The 22,494-nt window shown below is 48.6% G+C and overlaps 1 protein-coding gene across 1 annotated transcript in view; it reads left to right on the plus strand.

Moving 5' to 3' along the window:
* The window catches only part of LOC140396661 (uncharacterized), a 152,229-nt gene that overhangs the window by 71,166 nt on the left and 58,569 nt on the right, over nt 1-22,494 (plus strand). The gene's annotated exons all lie outside the window — the stretch shown is intronic.

A 22,494-nucleotide genomic window follows, 5' to 3' on the forward strand; every position in this document is an offset into this window, starting at 1 on the left:
AAATGAAGTTACTGTGAAAAGCCGCTAGTCGCCACATTCCGGCGCCTATTCAGGGAGGCGGGTATGGGAATTGAACCGTGCTGCTGGCCTGCCTTGGTTTGCTTTCAAAGCCAGCAATTTAGCCCTGTGCTAAACCAGCCCCTGCTGGTTTAGTGGTCAAAGGATAGAATCGCACCGTCCTGAATCTCCTATAGAAATCAATTCTGCAGAGGTCGCATTCGGAGAAGATCGGCGCCTGCCACAACCTCAGCAGTGAATATTCATCCCAAACCTTTTCCTTCAATTCCAGTTATTTTAATTCTTCCCCTACCTCTTCACTGAGTGTCTGTCTTGTGTGTGTCTGGGTGGGATGGGGTTTTGGGAATAGGTAGACCAGTAGACCACCATTCCGTTATTCCCATTGTATGTTCATTTTATACTCTTGTTATAAATAAACAGTTTGTTAATGTTTTACTTATAAATCTGGTGACTGTATCCCATTGGAGCAGTTTCCCGCCGCGTCGAGAATGACCATGCTATTAACCAGGACTCTACTATATTTTTGGGCCTCGGCGAGGAACACCCCACCGAAGCTGCATTTAAGATTATTTCCTGCACCAAGTTCAGCTCGCCAGTGCAGGAAGAGATCGGGGTGCTATTTTTAAATGGTATCCTGATCTCTGGACCCCAAACCGTGACCTCTGGAGCCCCCCCCAAACTCCAACTTACCAATTAGGGGTCATTGAGCCTCCCACACCCCACCTCATTGGGACAGAGCACTCCTGGGCCCAATCCCCGGCATGGGCAAGATGCTACCTGGGCATCATGGCACTGCCAGCCTGGCACCATAGCAGTGCCACCTTGGCATCCTGGCAGTGCAACCTGGACACCTGGATGGCACTGCTAGGGTGTCAGGCTGGCACTTGCATGGTGTTTGGGTGGCATCGGGGAAGCCAGGGTACCACCCTGCCAAGGATCCGACCACCCAGGGGCCCCGATCACCTGGGAGGGGCCCCTGATTGCCTGGGAGTGCCCCCCCATCGCCTGGGAGACCTCCCCCTACTCCCCCCCCCCCCCACAAGTGTTGGTAGGCCTGGTTCACATTTATGGAAACCAGCGCTAAATAGCGCCTGTTCGGGGCCGCCAAGGCGAGCCCATTAGATCGCCTGTCTTGGGTAACTCTGGTGCAGACATATTCAAACAAGACTAACTGTACACTTGAATATTCAAATCTGGATCCCGCCCATTGAGGGAGGTATCCAATTCTCATTGCCTCAGGAGATCTTGTTATCTCACGAGGCATTCCGAACATCATAAATCTCTCAAGAGACCTTTCACGAGACTTACCAGCCTCATCGTGACCCATGTCGGGCACGATGAGGGCATTAAATTCCATAGGGCCACTGCTGTATAGATAAAGACTGAATATGTCACAGGCTCTACATGCTAACTGCTAAATAAATAAAGACTGAATATGTCACAGGCTCTATGCCAACTGCTATATAAATAAAAACTGAATATGTCACAGGCTCTATGCCAACTATTGGAGAGGTCAATGACTGAACATGTCAGAATGGCTGCATATGCCAATGGTTAAATATGAAAACAGTTTTGAGAATCCCTGTACACACGTGATAGTTGGAAAGAGGAAGGATCCGAAGAAACACATGGATGTGCGGGAATCAATGAGTCAATTTCACCATTTGCCCCTGATACAAGTGTCTGGATTTATTGAGAAGCAATGCACACAAATCCCAAAGTTCCCCAATGGTACTGAGCAGCTCAGCTTACCGTCATGGCAGTAGAGTCCATGTTGTCCTGGTTACCTGAGGGTCAAAGATACACGTTGATAGCAGGTCAGCTCTGAATTAATTATATTAATCTGCAAGGTGTACATTCATCATGTGTGTTGTGTATGGGGGTAAGGAAGGTGTTAAGAGGGAGGGTAGAGAGTTTTTGTTTTTCATTTACGGGATGTGGGCTTCGCTGGCTAGGCCAGCATCGATTGCCATAGAGTCATAGATGTTTACAGCATGGAAACAGGCCCTTCGGCCCAGCTGGTCCGTGCTGCCCAGTTTCTATCACTAAGCTAGTCCCACTTGCCTACATTTGATCCCTATCCCCCTATACCCACCCTGCCCATGTAACTGTCTAACTGCTTTTTTAAAAAATATATATTTTATTCAAATTTTTTCGGTCGAACAAAGACAGTACAAAATTTTCCCCTTTTACAGTTTTAAAACAATATAAATAATAATGACTGTTTTTAACAAATAAATAATATATTAACTAAACGGCAACTGCCAACAACAAAAATAATAACTAACTAATATCCAAAATAATGAAGTCACACAGACCAATATAAATAACTAATATCCAAACACCTATATAAAACCAGTTACATGGGCAGGGTGGGTATAGGGGGATAGGGACCAAATGTAGGCAAGTGGGACTAGCTTAGTGATAGAAACTGGGCAGCATGGACCAGCTGGGCCGAAGGGCCTGTTTCCATGCTGTAAACATCTATGACTCTATGGCAATCGATGCTGGCCTAGCCAGCGAAGCCCACATCCCGTAAATGAAAAACAGAAACTCTCTACCCTCCCTCCTAACACCTTCCTTACCCCCATACTCCCCTCCCCCCCCTTCCCCCTGGGTTGCTGCTGCTACCTTTCCCATTTCCCTTATCACTCTGCGAGATAGTCAAGGAACGGTTGCCACCACCTGGTGAACCCCTGAGCCGAACCTCTTAATGCATTATTTTATCCGCTCCAATTTTATAAACCCCGCCATGTCTTTTATCCAGGCCTCCACGCCTGGGGGTTTAGCTTCTTTCCACATAAGCAATATCCTTCGCCGGGCTACTAGGGATGCAAAGACCAAAACATCAGCCTCTCTCGCCTCCTGCACTCCCGGCTCATCTGGAACCCCGAATATCGCCAACCCCTAGCTTGGCTCGACCCGGACCCCCACCACCTTTGAAAGCACATTCGCCACCCCCACCCAGAACCCATGCAGTACCGGGCATGACCAGAACATGTGGGTGTGGTTCGCTGGGCTTCCAGCGCATCTCCCGCACCTGTCCTCCACTCCAAAAAATCTACTTAGCCTTTCTCCAGTCATGTGCGCCCTATGTAGAACCTTGAATTGTATCAGGCTGAGCCTGGCGCATGAGGACGCGGAGTTTATCCTACTTAAGGCATCTGCCCACAGCCCCTCCTCAATCTCTTCCCCTAGCTCCTCTTCCCATTTTCCCTTCAGCTCCTCCACCATCATCTCCCCCTCGTCTCTCATTTCCCTGTAGATATCTGACACCCTACCATCCCCCACCCATGCCCCCGAAATCACTCTGTCCTGAATCTCTTGCGCCTGTTGCCTCGCAAAAGCCCTCAATTGCATATATCGAAATGCATTCCCCGGTGGCAACCCATATTTTTCCGTCAGTGCTCCCAGACTCGCAAACGTCCCGTCTAGGAACAAATCCTTCAATTGCACAATCCCTGCTCTCTGCCAGGCTTTAAATCCCCCATCTATCTTCCCCGGGACGAACCTATGGTTGTTCCTTATCGGGGACCTCACCGAGGCACCCGTCACTCCCTTATGCCGTCTCCACTGCCCCCAAATTTTCAGTGTTGCCACCACCACTGGACTTGTGGTGTACTTTTTCGGGGAGAACGGTAAAGGCGCCGTCGCTAATGCTTTTAGGCTGGTTCCCCTACAGGACGCCATCTCTAGTCTTTTCCACGCCGCTCCCTCCCCTTCCCCCATCCACTTGCATACCATTGATATGTTGGCGGCCCAATAATAGTCGCTTAAACTCGACAGTGCCAGTCCCCCCCTATCCCTGCTACGCTGCAGAAACCCCCTCTTCACTCTTGGGGTCTTCCCAGCCCACACAAAGCTCATAATGCTCTTATCCACTTTTTGAAAAAAGCCTTTGTAATCATCACAGGGAGGCACTGGAACACAAAAATAAATCGCAGAAGGACCACCATTTTGACCGCCTGCACCCTACCCGCCAGTGACAGGGGCACCATGTCCCATCTCCTAAAGTCCTCTTCCATCTGCTCCACCAATCTTGTTAAATTAAGCTTATGCAAGGTTCCCCAGTTCCTGGACATCTGGATCCCTAGGTACCAAAAATCCCTTGTTACGCTCCTCAGCGGCAAATCATCTATTCCCCTGCTCTGTTCGCCAGGGTGCATCACAAACAGCTCACTCTTCCCCATATTCAATTATATCCTGAAAATTCCCCAAATTCCCTGAGTGTCTGCATTATCTCGGGCATCCCCTCCACTGGGTCCGCAACATACAACAAATCATCCGCGTATAATGACACCCGGTGCTCTTCTCCTCCCCTAAGTACTCCCCTCCACTTCCTAGAGCCCCTCAGCGCTATGGCCAGTGGCTCAATTGCCAAGCAAACAGTAGCGGGGACAGGGGACACCCCTGTCTTGTCCCTCTATATAGACGGAAGTGGTCAGATCTCTGCCTGTTTGTGATCACACTTGCCACGGGGCCCTATATAGGAGCTGAACCCATCCAATAAACCCCTCTCCAAATCCAAATCTCCTCAACACTTCCCACAGGTAATCCCACTCCACTCTATCAAATGCTTTCTCAGCATCCATCGCCACCACTATCTCCGCCTCCCCCTCCGGCGGGGGCAGCATCATCACACCCAGCAGCCTCCGTATATTAGTGTTCAATTGTCTCCCCTTAACAAACCCAGTTTGATCCTCGTGAACCACCCCCGGTACACAATCCTCTATCCTCGTCGCCATCACCTTGGCCAAAAGCTTGGCATCCACATTCAGGAGGGAAATAGGCCTGTAAGACCCGCACTGCAGCGGGTCTTTGTCCCTCTTCAAGAGCAGCGATATCGTCGCCTCCGACATCGTCGGGGGCAACGTCCCCCTTTCCCTGGCCTCATTAAAGGTTCTCGTCAGAAGCAGGGCTAATAGGTCCATGTATTTCCTATAAAATTCCACCGGGAACCCATCCGGTCCCGGGGCCTTCCCTGCCTGCATGCTCCCAATCCCTATTACCACCTCCTCCACCTCAATCTGTGCTCCCAGTCCTGTCCTCTCCTGCTCCTCCACCTTCGGGAATTCCAACCGGTCTAGGAAGTGCATCATTCCCTCCTTCCCTTCCGGGGGCTGAGCCTTATACAGCCTCTCATAAAACGCCTTAAACACCCCGTTCACCCTCTCCGCTCCCCGTTCCATCTCACCCTCCTCGTCCCTCACCCCTCCAATCTCCCTCGCCGCCCCCCTCTTCCTCAGTTGTTGGGCCAGTAACCGGCTCGCCTTCTCTCCGTACTCATACTGTACTCCCTGTGCCTTCCTCCATTGTGCCTCCGCCTTGCCCGTGGTCAACAAGTCAAATTCCGTGTGCAACCTTCGTCTTTCCCTGTATAGTCCCTCATCCGGAGCCTCTGCGTACTGCCTATCCACCCTCAAAATTTCTCTCAACAATCGCTCCCTCTCTTTGCTCTCTTGTTTCCCCTTGTGGGCCCTTATGGAAATCAGTTCCCCTCTGACCACCGCCTTCAGTGCTTCCCAGACCACTCCCACCTGAACCTCTCCATCATCATTAATCTCCAGGTACCTTTCGATACATCCCCTTACCCTGACACACACACCCTCGTCCGCCAACAGTCCCATATCTAATCTCCAGAGTGGGTGCTGTTCCTTTTCCTCTCCCACTTCCAGATCTACCCAATGTGGGGCATGGTCCGAAATGGCTATGGCCGAATACTCCGTCCCTGCCACCTTCGGGATCAGCGCCCTTCCCAGGACAAAGAAGTCTATCCGAGAATACACCTTCTGGACATGGGAGAAGAAGGAGAACTCTTTACTCCTAGGCCTAGTAAATCTCCCATCTGCTCCATGAAGTCCTTAAGCACCTTGGCCGCTGCCGGCCTCCTCCCGGTCCTAGACCTGGACCGGTCCAGCCCTGGATCCAGCACCGTGTTGAAGTCTCCCCCCATTACCAACTTTCCCACCTCCAGGTCCGGGATACGCCCCAGCATACGCTTCATGAAGTTTGCATCATCCCAGTTCGGGGCATATACGTTCACCAGAACCACCGCCTCCCCTTGCAATCTGCCACTCACCATCACGTATCTACCCCCACTGTCCGCCACTATGGTCCTCGCCTCAAACAATACCCGTTTCCCCACTAATATTGCCACCCCTCTATTTTTCGCATCCAAGCCCGAGTGAAATACCTGTCCCACCCATCCTTTTCGTAATCTGACCTGATCCGCCAGTTTCAAATGCGTCTCCTGTAGCATGACCACATCTACCTTTAATTTCTTTAGGTGCGCAAGTACCCTTGCCCTCTTAATCGGCCCATTCAGCCCTCTCACGTTCCACGTGATCAACCGGGTTGGGGGGCTCTTTACCCCCCCCCCCTCGCCGACTAGCCATCCCCTTTTTTAGACCAGCTCCTCACCCGGTTCCCACGCACCCGTTTGTCCCCCCAACGGTGTCCCCCCGTCCCGACCATCCCGTCCCGTAGCAGCTCCCCCTTCCCCTTAGCAGCAGCAACCCAGTTAACCCCCCCCCCCCCCCGCTAGATCCCCTTCTAGCGTAATTGCTCCCCCCATGTTGCTCCCAGAAGTCAGCAAAATCTGGCTGACCTAGGCTTCCCCCATTTATCCTTAGCCTCCCATTGTGTAAGGCCCCCTCCTTCCTGCGCTCCCTTTTCCCGCCGCAATTACCATAGCGCGGGAACAAAGCCCGCGTTTCCCACTTGGCCCCGCCCCTAATGGCACAGCTCCCTCTCTCCTTCCCCCACCGGCGCCCACAGTTCACCATACCCCCCTCCCATCGAGGGGAAAGAGACAATTTTCCCCCCCCCTTCCCATTCCCAGTCCCATGCAATCACCCCACTACTTTATTACAAAAGTTCTTTCTCTCTCCAGTCTAGTCCAACTTCTCCTCTACAATAAATGTCCACACCTCTTCTGCCGTCTCGAAGTAGTGATGTTTCCCTTGGTGTGTAACCCACAGTCTCGCCGGCTGCAGCATTCCAAATTTAACTTTCTTTCTATGGAGCACCGCCTTGGCCCGATTGAAACTCGCCCTCCTTCTCGCCACCTCCGCACTCCAATCCTGGTACATGCGGATCACCGCGTTCTCCCACCTGCAGCTCCGTGTCTTTTTCGCCCATCTCAGGACCATCTCCCTGTCCTTATAGCGGTGAAACCTCACCACTATAGCTCGAGGTATTTCTCCTGCCTTCGGTCTTCTCGCAAGGACTCGATATGCTCCCTCCACTTCCAAGGGGCCCGTCGGGGCCTCCGGTCCCATTAATGAATGAAGCATCGTGCTCACATATGCCCCGACGTCCGCACCCTCTGCACCTTCGGGAAGACCCAAAACTCTTAGGTTCTTCCTCCTCGAGTTATTTTCCAGGGCTTCCAGCCTCTCCATACACCTCTTGTGCAGTGCCTCGTGCGTCTCTGTCTTCGCTACCAGGCCCTGTATTTCATCTTCATTTTCGGCAGCCTTTGCTTTCACGTCACGAAGCTCCAACTCTTCTGTGCCTCCTTTAGCCCCTCAATCGCCTGCAGCATCGGGGCCAACACCTCCTGCTTTAGCTTCTCCACTCACCGCCGCAGGAACTCTTGCTGTTCCGGGCCCCATACCAAACGGCCTCCTTCCGCCGCCATCTTGCTTCGTGCTTCCCTTCCTTGCCGCTGCTCCAGAGGATCCTCTGCAATCCAGCCGCTATTATCTCCTTTCTCCATGTATATCCGGGGGGATTCCCTTCTATTTCACCGCACAGTGGTTTTAGCCGTCAGAAATTGCCGTTGGGGCTCCTGATAAGAGCCCAAAAGTCCGTTCCAACGGGAGGTGCCGAAACGTGCGACTCAGCTGGTCATCGCCGCACCCGGAAGTCGTCTAACTGCTTTTTAAAGGACACAATTGTATCCGCTTCTACCACTGCCTCTGCCAGCCCGTTCCAGATGCTCACCACCCTGAGAAAACATTTCCCTCCTGGTCTCTTTTGTATCTCCCTCCTCTCACCTTAAACCTATGCCCTCTAGTTCCAGACTCCTCTACCTTTAGGAAAAGATGTTGACTATCTAACTTATCGATGCTCCTCCTTATTTTATAGACCTCTATAAGTTCACCCTTAAGCCTCCTGTGCTCCAGGGAAAAAAATCCCAGCCTATCCAGCCTCTCCTTATAACTCAGACCATCAAGTCCAGATAGCATCCTCTTAAATCTCTTCTGCACACTTCCTAAGTTGGACTGGGGTGAGCACAGTAAGAAGTCTGACAACACCAGGTTAAAATCCACCAGGTTTGTTTTGAATCACTAGCTTTCGGAGCACAGCTCCTTCCTCAGGTGAATGACGAGGTAGGTTCCAGAAACATGTATGTAGACAAAGACAAAGATGCAAGACGATACTTTGAATGCGAGTCTTTGCAGGTAATTAAGTCTTTCCAGGTCCAAATGGAGCAACTGGAGAGAGGGATAATCACAGATTAAAGAGCGGTTAAAGAGAAGTTTTTTACAGAGAGGGTATCGGGTGCCTGGAGCTCACTGCCAGAGGAGGTGGTGGAAGCAATACGATAGTGACGTTTAAAGGGCTTCTTGGAAAATATATGAATAGAATGGGAATAGAGGGATACGGACACCGGAAGTGTGGAAGATTTTAGGTTCGACGGGCAGTATGGTCGGCGCAGGCTTGGAGGGCTGAAGGACCTGTTCCTGTGCTGTACTTATCTTTGTTCTTTGATGTCAAGGGCAGTCACTCTCACCTCGCCGCTGGAGTTCAGCTCTTGTGTCCATGTTTGAACCAAGACTAAAATGAGGTCAAGAGCTGAGTGACCCTGACAGAACCCAAACTCAGTGTCTGTGAGCAGGTTATTGCTGAACACATACCACTGATAACTCTGTTGATGCCCCTTCCATCATTTTGCTGATGATTGAGAGTAGACCGATGGGGCGGTAATTGTCCGGGTTGGATTTATCCTGCCCTTTGTGTAAAGGCTATGCCTGGGCAATTTTCCACATTGCTGGGTAGATGCCAGTGTTGTAACTGCACTGGAACAGCTTGGCCAGGGCCACAGCAAGATCAGGTGCACAAGTCTCCATTACTATTGCCAGAATATTGTCGGGGCCCATAGCCTTTGCTGTATCCAGTGTCTTCAGCCATTTCTTGATATCACATGGAGGGAATCAAATTGGCTGAAGATGGCATCTGTGATGCTGGGGACCTGTGAAGGAAACCGAGACGGATCATCCATTTGGCATTTATGGCTGAAGATTGTTGAGAATGCTTCAGCCTCAACTTTTGCACAGATGTGCTGGGTTCCTCCATCATTGAGGATGATGATAGCTGTGGAGTCTCCTCCTCCAGTGAATTGCTTAATTGTCCACCATAACTCATGGCAGAATGTAGCAGAAGAGTACAGCTTAGGCCTGATCCTTTGGTTAGGGAATTTCTTAGCTCTGTTGGGCACGCAGGTAGTTCTGTGTTGTAGCTTCACCAGGTTTACACCTCATTTTTCAGTATGCCCCTGAGCTCATCACTGAACCAGGTTGATCTCCTGGTTTGGTGGTAATGATAGAGTGGGGATATGCTGGACCATCAGGTTACAGATTGTGGTTGGTAACAATTCTGCTGCCGCTAAAGACCCTCAATACCTCATAGTTGCCAGGCTAGAGTTGCTAGATCTGTTCAAAATCAATTCCATTTAGCATGGTGGTAGTGCCACACAACACATTGGTGGGTATCCTCAATGTGAAGACTGGGCGTTGTCTCCACAAAGACTGGACGGTGGTGTAACAATCGGAGGATTTTAGAATCATAGAATCCCTACAGTGCAGAATGAGGACATTCGGTCCATCGAGTCTGCACCAACCCTCTGAAAGAGCATTCGACCTAGACTCAATTCCCCCACCCTATTCCCATAACCCCATCTAAGGGCAATTTAAAACTGCCAATCCACCTAACCTGCATATCTTTGGACTGTGGGAGGAAACCGGGGCACCAGGAGGAAATCCACGTAGACATGGGGAGAATGTGCAAACTCCATACCCAAGGCCGGAATTGAACCCGGGTCTTTGGAGCTGTGAGGCAGCAGTGCTAACTAGCGTTCATCATTTAATGTAATGTGGGCTTCGCTGGCTCGGCCAGCATTTATTACCCATCCCTAAGGGCCCTTGGAAATTCTGTACCCGTGTCAGTCTCAATGCTTCCACCAAGTGGTGTTCAACATGGAGAAGTACTGATTCATCAACTGAGGGGTGGGCGGTATTTGGTAACCATAGTTTGGACTGATGCCATGGGACTTCATGGGGTCCGGAGTCCTTCCTGACTGTATACCAATATGCCGCCACACCTGCTGGGTCTGTCCTGCCGATGGGACATACCCAAAAATGGAGATGGTATGTTGGGACATTATCTGTAAGGTATGAATGTGACTAAGTCTGTGGGACAGCTCTCCCAATTTTGGCACAAGCACCCAGGTATTAGTAAAGAGGATTTTGCAGGGTCGACAGGGCTGGGTTTGCCGTTGTCCTTTCTGTTGACTAAGCACTTTTCAGAAAGGACAGCATCACTGAGGTAGTCATGAGGAGCAGCTTACCATCTGTAACACAACGTATTGAGAGGGAATAGTGCAATGGGCAGGATGTGTCTGCCTGAAAAGGTCAACTGATATTTTCAACAAAACCTGGATATGTCCGAGCAAGGGAAATACTGGCTGAGATAATAATCCTGAGATTGTGTGGGAAAGTGAACCAGAGGGTGGGGGGGGAGTGTAAAGGTGAGAGAGTTTGTGGCAGATCTCCTTGCTCTTCCTGACCAGCGAAACAGTATTAACCCTTCATATTCCATGTCTTAGAAGTGTGCCCCTTACCTCTCAATTCACCTGGCCACTCCCACTGCAAGCAAAAGAGAGAGATAGTTTCAATGATCATCCAATATAATTAACAGAATAATCTCAACACAAGCATTGAAATATGGTTCAAGTTATTGGTTATTTGGAGAGCTGGAACACTCATCGCATTGAATCAATTTGTGAACCAAGCTTTTCACAAGCAACAAGCTAGGGTCAGAGTTACTGGCACCCTCCCAGAATGGTTCAGAGTTTTCATAGAATTTACAGTGCAGACGGAGGCCATTTGGCCCATCTAGTCTGCACCGGCTCTTGGAAAGAGCACCCTACCCAAGCCCACACTCCCACCCCATCCCCATAACCCAGTAACCCCACCCAACACTAAGGGCAATTTTAGCATGGCCAATCCACCTAACCTGCACATCTTTGGACTGTGGGAGGAAACCGGAGCACCCGGAGGAAACCCACGCACACACGGGGAGAACATGCAGACTCCACACAGACAGTGACCCAGTGGGGAATCGAACCTGGGACCCTGGAGTAGTGAAGCAATTGTGCTAACCACAATGCTACCGTGCTGTTTTAAAAGGGTATTAGACAGCTATATCTCCTCTCACCATATTTAATCAATGTTCCAGCAGAAATGGTGATGAGGAAGACACTGGGTGGATATAAATGTAGAATACTGATTGGCAGATGGTGAGTTTTGAATCTTCACTGTGTTTTAAGAATAATAATAATAATTTATTGTCACAAGCAGGCTTCAATCAAGTTACTGTGAAAAGCCCTTAGTTGCCACATTCTGCCGCCTGCTCGGGGAGGCCGGTATGGGAATTGAACCCGCACTGCTAGCCTTGTTCTGCATTACAAGCCAGCTGTTTAGCCCACTATGCTGAACCAGCCCCTAATAATCTTCATTTTCACAAGTAGGCTTCATTGCAATGAAGTTACTGTGAAAAGCCCCTAGTCGCTATATTACGGCGCCTGTTCGGGTACACAAGAGGGAGAATTCAGAATGTCTAAATTACCTAACAGCACGTCTTTCTAGATTTGTGGGCGGAAACCAGATCAAGTTAACCAGAAATACGGTCTCCTGTTCAATGTCAACAAGACAAAGATGACGGAGATGGGTGAAAACAGTTGGCGAAATTCTCCCCCAACGGCGCGATGTCCGCCGACTGGCGCCCAAAACGGCGCCAATCAGACGGGCATCGTGCCGCCCCAAAGGTGCGGAATGTTCCGCATCTTTGGCGGCCGAGCCCTGACATTGAGGAGCTAGGCTGACGCCGGAGGGATTTCCGCCCCGCCAGCTGGCGGAAACGGCGTTTGTTGCCCCACCAGCTGGCGCGGAAATGACATTCGGGGCGGCGCATGCGTGGGAGCGTCAGCAGCCGCTGACAGTTTCCCGCGCATGCGCAGTGGGGAGAGTCACTTCCGCCTCCGCCATGGTGGAGGCCGTGGCGGAAGGGAAAGAGTGCCCCCACGGCACAGGCCCGCCCGCGGATCGGTGGGCCCCGATCGCGGGCCAGGCCACCGTGGGGGCATCCCCCGGGGTCAGATCGCCCCGCGCCCCCCCCAGGACCCCGGAGCCCGCCCACGCCGCCTGGTCCCGCCGGTAAACACCAACTTTAATTTACGCTGGCGGGACAGGCAATTTCTGGGCGGGACTTCGGCCCATCCGGGCCGGAGAATTGAGCGGGGAGTCCCGCCAACTGGCGCGATTCCAGCCCCCGCCCAATCTCCGGTACCGGAGAATTCGGCGGGCGGCGGGGGCGGGATTCACGGCGGCCAACGGCCATTCTCCGACCCGCTGGGGGATCGGAGAATGACGCCCAGGATTCTGATGAACAGTGTTCTGCTATTTTGGGTCACTCAGCATGGACGATACAGAGTCTGCCAAAGAAATTCAGGCCAGAATTAACCAGGGTCATGATGTTGTGAACTCACTTAAATCTGTTATGGGCCATAATTTAGTCGAGATAATCACAGTCAGATTGCCACTCCACTCCTAGTTTCTTACTCTGCACCTTGACATGGGCCAGGTGAGAATAGTGTAGCAAGTTCCTGGGACCTTCGGTCGAGCACAGGAGAGTGGGAGGGGAGGAACACTTGCCTCCTTTTTCCAGCACATAAAGCAGGTAGTTTTAAAGGTCGCTATCACTTTGAGATGCCAGAATAAAGGTGAGAGGTTAGGAGTGGATCGAGCAATGGAGGTGGTCAGTGGGAGTGGGTTAGGTGGTCAGTGAGGAGGTGGTCAGTGGTGGGGGTGGTCAAGTAGTCAATTGTCCTGTAGAAAGATTGTTTAGATCCTAATTAAGTCTGTTTCTCACTCCACAGATGCTGCCAGACCTGAGTTTATCCAGAATTTTCTGTTTTAATTTTAGTCAAATGGGTTCGGGAGGGTAGGGGCATACTAGGAGGATGGGGTGCAGTAAGGGTGATGGGGGTATACTCAAACGAAGGGGAAGCGTGTTTAGCCGTTTTTGCCAGCACTCGCAGTGCCGAGAAACACGTGGCTATGCAAAGCGGACTCACTTTGAATAAGGGGCCTGAACGGGTAACACCCGGCCGAGGCCGCACACAGCCCCGTTTTTTACAATGAGGAGCTCCGATTCCCTTGGAGACCCCCCACGAGTGGCGTTCCGTCTGGTCCACATTTGTGAGGACCAGTATCAAACCGTGCTCGTCGGAGGTCCCTGAGGCGAAGTGATTGAATCCCAAAGCCTCAAGTACCTCAGGAATCTGCATATTAGTGCAAGGCTTACTACCTCGCTCTAATATGCAGATTTGCCAAAAGGTGCTCCTCCCCATTGCGGTCAGGATTCACCTCACAACGTCTTCCGAGATTGCTTTGAATCTCGCCAGGCGTTGAGAGACGGGTAGATCCCGGGAGCGGAGTCTCCCAGCTCTCAATGGACATGCTGGGCTGCAGCGAGCTGCTTTTCTGGCTCAGCGTGGCTGGAGGATCACGCTCCAAGTGTGTCTCTCCTTACCAAAATGATTTTCACACCTTCCCCTGGTTCCTGAGATCCCGCTTCTGATTCCCAGGCTTCTTCTCCAGATTTCTGGGCTCCAACCCTCAATTCCAAGGCACCTGCTCTTGGTTCCATGGCACCTTTCCAATCGTTAACTGAAACCACAATCTTGATGCCAGAGGCATTGATCATTTTTTCACACTCGAAGCATGGTATTTTAGAGGCAAACATCACACTGGAATCAGTACTTGCGCCCGACCTGTAGGAAAAATAAATCAGCAGTTGATTAAAATATTGAGGTCAATCAATTATATGTTGCATTGGGTAATAGCACTTGATTTACAATCTAATTTGGGATGAATTGGAGTCGTAGGAACACACTATCCTGAGAGATGGACGGCACGGTAACACAATGGTTAGCACTGTTTCTTCACAGCGCCAGGGTCCCAGGTTCGGTTCCTGGCTTGGGTCACTGTGCGGAGTCTGCCCGTCCTCCCCGTGTCTGCGTGGGTTTCCTCCGGGTGCTCTGGTTTCCTGCCACAAGTCCTGAAAGGCGTGCTGTTCAGTGAATTGGACATTCTGAATTCTCCCTCTGTGTACCCGAACAGGTGCCAGAATGTGGCACCTAGGAGCTTTTCACAGTAACTTCATTGCAGTGTAAGTAAGCCAGCTTGTGACAATAAAAGATTATTATTTAAAAACGATGGCACACCTCAAAGTGATTGGGAAGGGAGTGAAGTTAAAACTGTGCAAACAGTACTTCCCAAATGGAAATTTGACCAGAGTGGGAATTAGCAACAAGAGCAAAGCGATCCAGAGTTTAACTGAAATTTAAATGGATGAGAATGTGAACTAAAAACTTAGCAAGAATGTTAGGACTGGGAAGGATAATGATGTGTGGATCCTGCAGAATGTGGATGTGCTAATCAGAAAATGGAAAACATCTGCAGGAAAAGTCACTAAAGATCTCAAAACCAAGACAATGGTTTTGGTCTTCCCAATATTTAGTTGGAAGAAATTTCCAGTGCTGAGGGGTGGCCTGTGTCATGGCAGTGTCACTTTAAGAAATGTTTGTCTGCTCAAGTGATGTCAGAGTGTGGGTGGAGCTGAGCTCTGGCTCTGCTTTTTAGTTTCACTTTCAGGAAAAGCTTGGGTGTGTCTGTGTTTTTTGGTTTCGTTTTAGTGTTGGAGCTGAAGCCAGCCAAAGAAAGTGTAATTTTGATCTCTCTGCCATCTAAACTCTATCTCTGGATCATTTTGGTGAATTCAGAGTGATAACTGCTCTCAGTTCTCCCAGTGAGCCAGAGAAGACAGAGCCAGAGTGAGACACAGTGAAGAGTGAGTTTTGGAATTTGAAGCGAGGTGGGAATTCAAAGCTGGGTGGGGAGGAGGTGGTTTTTATCCCTGGTAAGTGACTGGTAAGTAGTTTTTCTTTTCATTTGTATATTTATTTATTTTTTCTTTCATTTTCTGGAATTGTAGTTGAAAAGTAAACCTAAGGTTTAAGACATGGCAGGAGATCCCAGACCCGTGTCACGCTCCTCGTATGATATGTGGGTGCTCAGGGACACGTCCACTGTTCCTGGCTCCTTCACATGCAAGAAGTGTGTCCAGTTGCAGCTCCTGTTAGACCGCTTGACGGCTCTGGAGCTGTGGATAAACTCACTTTGGAGCATCCGCGATGCTGAGGATGTCGTGGATAGCACATTTAACGAGTTGGTCACACCGTAGGTGAAAGGTACTGAGGGAGATAGAAAATGGATGACCAAAAGAAAGAGCAAGAGTAGGAAGGCAGTGCAGGTTGTTTTGAAAATATGGAAAGATGTGTTATTTGAAACATGGAAGTCTGGCAATATCTGGTCTGAGAGAAACATGAGAGGATACAGGGAAAGATCCCACAAAGGGTTAATAGCAGCTGCAAAGAGCAGGATTGTAAAATGCAGATATCCTTGGTCAAGCAGGCTTAGCAAACACACAGGATTTTGAATCAAGCCAAAAACAATGGCTCACACCTTCATTGAAAGTAACTATCTTAGTCAGCATCTGGAAAAGCATGGATGATAGTTTCAGTTGAGCTAGGTGATAAATGTAAACCTTTGAAATTATAGCCAAGTGGATTTTTAGCACACAGCTAAAAGCAATGTTTTGCACCTTCGTTGAAATTAACTATCTTAGTAAGCAGCTGGAAAGGAAAGGATGAGGTTCAGTTGAATTTGGTGACAATTCTAGGTGTGAAATTTTGCTAATACCAGATAAATTAAAGGAAACTGGAGACTATCAGTCTACGAAAAACATAATTCAAAGCCAAAATCAAAGTCAAAATTATGAGCTGAGGACACAATTGGAAAATAAAACTATAGAAATGACAGGAACCAAATCAAAATTCACACCTCTTGAAACCAAAGCATTTTTGAATATCACAAAGGAACTTTGAATATCACAAAGGACACAATGTAATCAGATCTATGAGATGAAGTCATGTCAAAATGAATACTTGGTTGCATTAGAATGTTTAGATCAAAGATACTTTTTACAAACAAAGGGATAAGAGTTACTTCACAATAAAGTCATAAAAACTTAACTGTTCGAAAGAGAATATAAACCGAGAGACCAGAGCAGGAACTACACAGAACCAGAGGTCATAGAGAAGCAGAGAAGGAACAAGAGAAGCAAGCAGAGTCAGCTTACAGTCAGCTCGGCCATGGGAAAGGGACAGGGCAAAGCAGCCGAGCTAAAACAGCTAATACATCTAAGGAAGACTAGAATTTAAAGAGTAGGCAGAGTCAGCTCAGAGTCAGCTCAGAGACAGCCAGCAGAGCCAGCTCTCACAGCTCGGTACATGGGAAAGATAGGAGACAGCAACTGAGCTCATCAGCGAATACATCTAAAGAAGACCAGATTTTAAAAAGAAGATTAATTGTCAAGTTGGGCCTGAAGGTCCCTTCAACCAACCAGAAGGATCCAGAAGCAAGATCTTTTTCCTTTTTGTAAAGAAAGTAATTGCAGCTTTTAAAAGAAAAAATATAATAATAAAATAACTTAATTTAACCTGAAATAGTGGTTATTCCAAAGTCTACTTTACCTACTTAGCAATGCGGGACCCAGGATCGATGCTACTAAGTGGTAAGTAGATGAAATCTTCGGTGAAGGTATGGGTTATACCGGGGGATAACTTGAAAACATAGTTTGACCTGAATAGCACCCACTGAAGCCTGCATCGGAGTCAGGGAGTGAGAATCCCTGTTCACCATTTAGAATGTTGGCCCTTTTTGGTATAGGGGGACTTCTAAGAATAGTGGTGAGTTTTCACCAACAAGGTGTCCCCTGCGGTCATCTCCCTGCAAAACAGATATACCGCTTTAGATACTGTTGAGGGAGATGGCTCACCAGGGGAAGGCAGCAGCAGCCAGGTTCATGGCACCATGGCTGGCTCTGCTGTGCAGGAGGGCAGGAAAAAGAATGGCAGGGTTATAGTGATCGGGGTCTCAATCATAAGGGGAATAGACAGGCGGTTCTGCGGACGCAATCGAGACTCCAGGATGGTATGTTGCCTCCCTGGTGCAAGGGTCAAGGATGTCTCGGAGCGGCTTCAGGACATTCTGGGGGATGGTGAACAGCCAGCTGTCATGGTGCACATAGGCACCAACGATATAGGTAAAAACAGGATGTGGTCCTACAAGCTGAATTCAGGGAGTTAGGAGTTAAACTAAAAAGTAGGACCTCAAAAGTAGTAATCTCAGGATTGCTCCCAGTGCCACTAGCTAGTCAGAGTAGAAATGTCAGGATAGATAGGATGAATGTGTGGCTCGAAAGATGGTGCAAGAGGGAGGGATTCAAATTCCTGGGGCATTGGAACCAGTTCTGGGGGAGGTGGGACCAGTACAAATCGGATAGTCTTCACCTGGGCAGGACTGGAACCGATGTACCTAGGGGTGATGTTTGCTAGAGCTGTTGGGGAGGGTTTAAACTAATGTGGCAGGGGGATGGGATCGAATATAGGCAGTCGGAGGGAAGTAAAACAGGGCCAGAAACAAAAACCAGTAAGGGGGAAAGTGTAAGGCAGAGAAGCCATAGTCAAAAATCAAAAAGGGCTACAGTACAGAGTACAGTGACTGAGGAGAGTGTGAAAACGGAGGTGGGCAATGCAGGATTCAGGGTGCTGTACCTAAATGCGCACAGTATACGGAACAAGGTAAATGAGCTTGTTGCGCACATTGAAATTGGCCGGTACAATGTTGTGGGCATCACAGAGACTTGGCTGCAATGGGATCAGGGCTGGGATCTAAATATCCAAGGATATATGTCCTATCGAAAGGACAGGCAGATGGGCAAAGGGGGCGGGGTTGCACTGTTAGTAAGGAATGAAGTTAAATCGATAGCAAGGAGCGATATAGGATCAGAAGGCAGAGAATCTCTGTGGGTAGAGTTGAGGAATCGCAAAGGTAAAAAGACCCTGATGGCAGTTATGTACTGGCCCCCTAGCAGTAGTCAGGATGTGGGGCAGAAAATAAATCAGGAGATAGAAAAGGCATGTAAAAAATGCAATATTACAATAATCATGGGGGACTTCAATATGCAGGTGGACTGGCAAAATCAGGTTGGTAGTGGATCCCAAGAAATGGAATTTGTGGAATGTCTATGAGGTGGTTTCCTGGAGCAGCTTGTGACAGCTAGGAACAGGCAATTCTGGATTTGGTGATGTATAATCAGCAGACTTGATTAGGGAACCTAAGGTGAAGGAACCCTTAGGGAGCAGTGACCACAATATGATTGAATTGACCCTGCAGTTTGAGAGGGACAAGCTGCAATCAGATGTAACAGTATTACAATTAAATAAGGGTAACTATAAAGACATGAGGGAGGAGTTGGCCAGAGTTAATTGGAGAAGGAGCCCAGCAGGGAAGACAGTAGAACAGGAACGGCAGGAGTTTTGGGGGGTTATTAGGGAGGCACAACAGAAATTCATCCCAAGGAGGAAGAAACATGCTAAGGGGAGGACAAGGCATCCATGGCTGACGAGGGATGTCAAGGACAACATAAAGGCTAAGGAAAAAGCATACAAAGTGGCAAGAATTAGTGGGAAACCAGAGGGTTGGGAAGCCTTTCAAAGTGAGCAGAGGAAAACTAAAAAAAGCAATAAGGGGGGAGAAGATTAAGTACAAGTGCAAGCTATCTAGTAATATAAAGGAAGATAGGAAGAGATTTTTTCAACATATAAAAGGTAAGAGAGAGGCAAAAATAGACATTGGACCACTGGAAAATGTGGCTGGAGAAGTAATAATAGGAAACAAAGAAATGGAAGACAAACTGAATAGTTACTTTGCATCAGTCTTCACGGTGGAAGACACCAGTGGGATGCCAGAGCTCCAGGAGAGCCAGGGGGCAGAGGTGAGTGCAGTGACCATTACTAAGGAGAAGGTTCTGGGGAAACTGAAAGGTCTGAAGGTGGATAAATCACCTGGACCGGAAGGACTACACCCCAGGGTCCTAAAAGAGATAGCTGAGGAAATTGTGGAGGTATTAGTGATGATCTTTCAGGAGTCACTGGAGGCAGGAAGGGTCCCAGAGGACTGAAAAGTGGCTAATGTAACACCACTGTTAAAGAAGGGAGGGAGGCAGACGACGGGAAATTATAGGTCGGTTAGCCGGTTACCCTGACTTTGGTCATTGGTAAGATTTTCGAGTCTGTTATTAAAGATAAGACGCAAAGCACTTGGAAGTGCATGGTAAAATAGGACTGAGTCAGCACGGCTTTGTCAAAGGGAGGTCGTGCCTAACAAATCTGTTCGCGTTCTTTGAGGAGGTAACAAGCAAGTTAGACAAAGGAGAATCAGTGGATGTGATTTATTTAGATTTCCAGAAGGCCTTTGACAAGGTGCCGAATCGGAGACTGTTAAATAAGGTAAAAGCCCATGATGTTAAAGGTAAGATCCTGGCATGGATAGAGGATTGGCTGACTGGCATAAGGCAAAGAGTGGGGATAAAGGGGTATTTTTCAGGATGGCAGCCGGTGACTAGTGGTGTGCCTCAGGGATCTGTGCTGGGACCACAACCTTTTACAATATACATTAATGATCTGGAAGAAGGTACTGAAGGCACTGTTGCTAAGTTTGCAGATGATACAAAGATCTGAAGAGGGGCAGATAGTATTGAGGAAGCAAGGGAGCTTCAGAAGGACTTGGACCAGCTAGGAGAGTGGGCAATGAAGTGGCAAATGAAATACAGTGTGGAAAGGTGTGAGGTTATGCACTTTGGAAGGAGGAATCTAGGCATAGACTATTTTCTAAATAGTGAAATGCTTCGGAAAGCAGAAGCACAAAGGGACTTGGGAGTCCTTGTTGATGATTCTCTTAAGGTTAATGTGCAGGTTCAGTCGGTAGTTAAGAAGGCAAATGCAATGTTCACAATTCTCTTAAGGTTAATGTGCAGGTTCAGTTGGCAGTTAAGAAAGCAAATGTTAGCATTCATGTTAAGAGGGCTAGGATACAAGACCAGGGATGTACTTCTGAGGCTGTATCAGGCTCTGGTCAGACTCCATTTGGAGTATTGTGAGCTGTTTTGGGCCCCGTATCTCAGGACGGATGTGCTGGCCTTGGAAAGGGTCCAGAGGAGGTTCACAAGAATGATCCATGGAATGAAGAACTTCTCCTATGAGGAACGTTTGAGGACTCTGGATCTGTACTCGTTGGAGTTTAGAAGGATGAGAGGGGATCTTTTTGAAACTTACAAGATACTGCGGGCCTGGATAGAGTGGACGTGGAGAGGATGTTTCCACTTGTAGGAAAAACTAGAACCAGAGGACACCATCTCAGACTAAAGGGACGATCCTTTAAAACAGAGATGAAGAGGAATTTCTTCAGCCAGAGGGTGGTGAATCTGCAGAACTCTTTGCCGCAGAATGCTGGGGAGGACAATTCACTGAGTGTCTTTGAGACAGAGATAGGTAGTTTCTTGTTTAGTAAGGGGATCAGGGGTTATGGGGAGAAGGCAGGAGTTTTACGTTTTTCCTTTGTCAAATGGCACGGTGGCACAGTGGTTAGCGCTGCTGCCTCACGGCGCCAGAGACCCGGGTTCAATTTCGGCTCTGCGTGGGTTTCCTCCGGGTGCTCTGGTTTCCTCCCACAGTCCAAAGCTGTGTGGGTTAGGTGGATTGGCCATGATAAATTGCCCCCAGGTGGGATGATAGGAAAAATGTGGGGTTTGGATTGGGCCTAGGTGGTGTGTTCCTTCAGAGGGTCAGTGCAGACTTGAAGAGTCCCCTTCTGCACTGTAGTGATTCTTCTATCATTCTAGGTCATTTCTGAAATAATCTCTCCCTTCTGGCTTCGAATGTTGTCAATTCAAGTCACACTCCAGAGGGTTAAATCCATAATCTAGGCTGCTACTTCAGTGCTCAGGGAGTGTCAGAGATACGTCCTTTCTGATTAGGTGTTAAACTGGGGCCCTGTGCAGGTTAGGTGGATTGGCCACGCTAAATTGCCCCTTAGTGTCCAGAGGTCAGGTGGGGTTGTCAGGATCGGCCGCGGGAATGGGCCGAGATTAGGTCGTTGGCAACACCTCAGGAACTGGCTTCCTAAAGAAACCCTAAATGAGACAGGTAAAGACCAACATGTTGAAACAACAAAAGGGGAAACACACCCAGAAAAGGAACAAGACTCAAATATCAGGAAGGCCCTGAAAGTGGAATTAACTATCCCGAGGACCATAGTCAAATATGGAGCTGATATCCAAACCCCAGAGATGGAAGACTTGTTTTAAAACTAGCCTTCCCCCGATAACACTGCAAACTCTGCTGACAATATTCAGGTTTTATTTAGGAAGCATCGTGCTATGACAGCTCATAACGACACATCTCTTCTTTCCACTTCCTTTTGGCAACATTTCAATACCTCAACTTCAACCCAATTGTGTTACGAAACAGCTCTGTTATCTACCCACACAGAACCAGCGGGATACCACGATATTGTCTAAAATTCTTGAAATTAACTCCGTTTGGAAGGAGAATGAGCTGGGCAGAAGAATCTGTAGGTCAAATAGACCTGAAACGTTAACTCTCTCCACAGATGCTGCCAGACCTGCTGCGTTTATCCCGCATTTCTGTCTCGTTTTAGACTGAAATGTCACTGGGACCGCGAGGAACGTTTCAAATGAAAACCCGGCATTTGGTTGTCAGCTGGTGAAGCTGTTTTGAACAAGTCGGACATTCTTACTTCATTAACTGGACTTTGCCGAAAAATCAACTTCACACTGACAGGATTGGGAAACATCCCTGTCTGAATTGTGAAAGCCTGCTTCCCCATGACTACAATCTTCACAAACGTAGACTCATTCAATATGATGTGGATTCAAGGTGAATCACTCCAGGAATCAAGATATTTTCGGATCTACTTTTCCTAATGACCATTATTTTGACTTTGGCAAGTCAAATCTATTTAGTTGTAGTGTAAATAAATGAGCTTTGTTCAAAACTTAGCTTGATGTTCTTTCTGAGACAGTACACCTCAAAGCCATCCCAATTCAGAAAGCAAAGAACATCACAGACTGGCCTAATTCTGCTCCTATGTCTTATGGTCTTATAAAGACAACCGCGATTCTGTAGCCATTCTAACCAGGACATTTCCAGAAGTGTGTTATCAAAGATTCCCAGGACTCCTGGATCTGAACTTCGTGCTTGTT

Source organism: Scyliorhinus torazame, chromosome 19 (assembly GCF_047496885.1).
Source record: "Scyliorhinus torazame isolate Kashiwa2021f chromosome 19, sScyTor2.1, whole genome shotgun sequence".
Classification (NCBI taxonomy): Eukaryota; Metazoa; Chordata; class Chondrichthyes; order Carcharhiniformes; family Scyliorhinidae; genus Scyliorhinus; species Scyliorhinus torazame.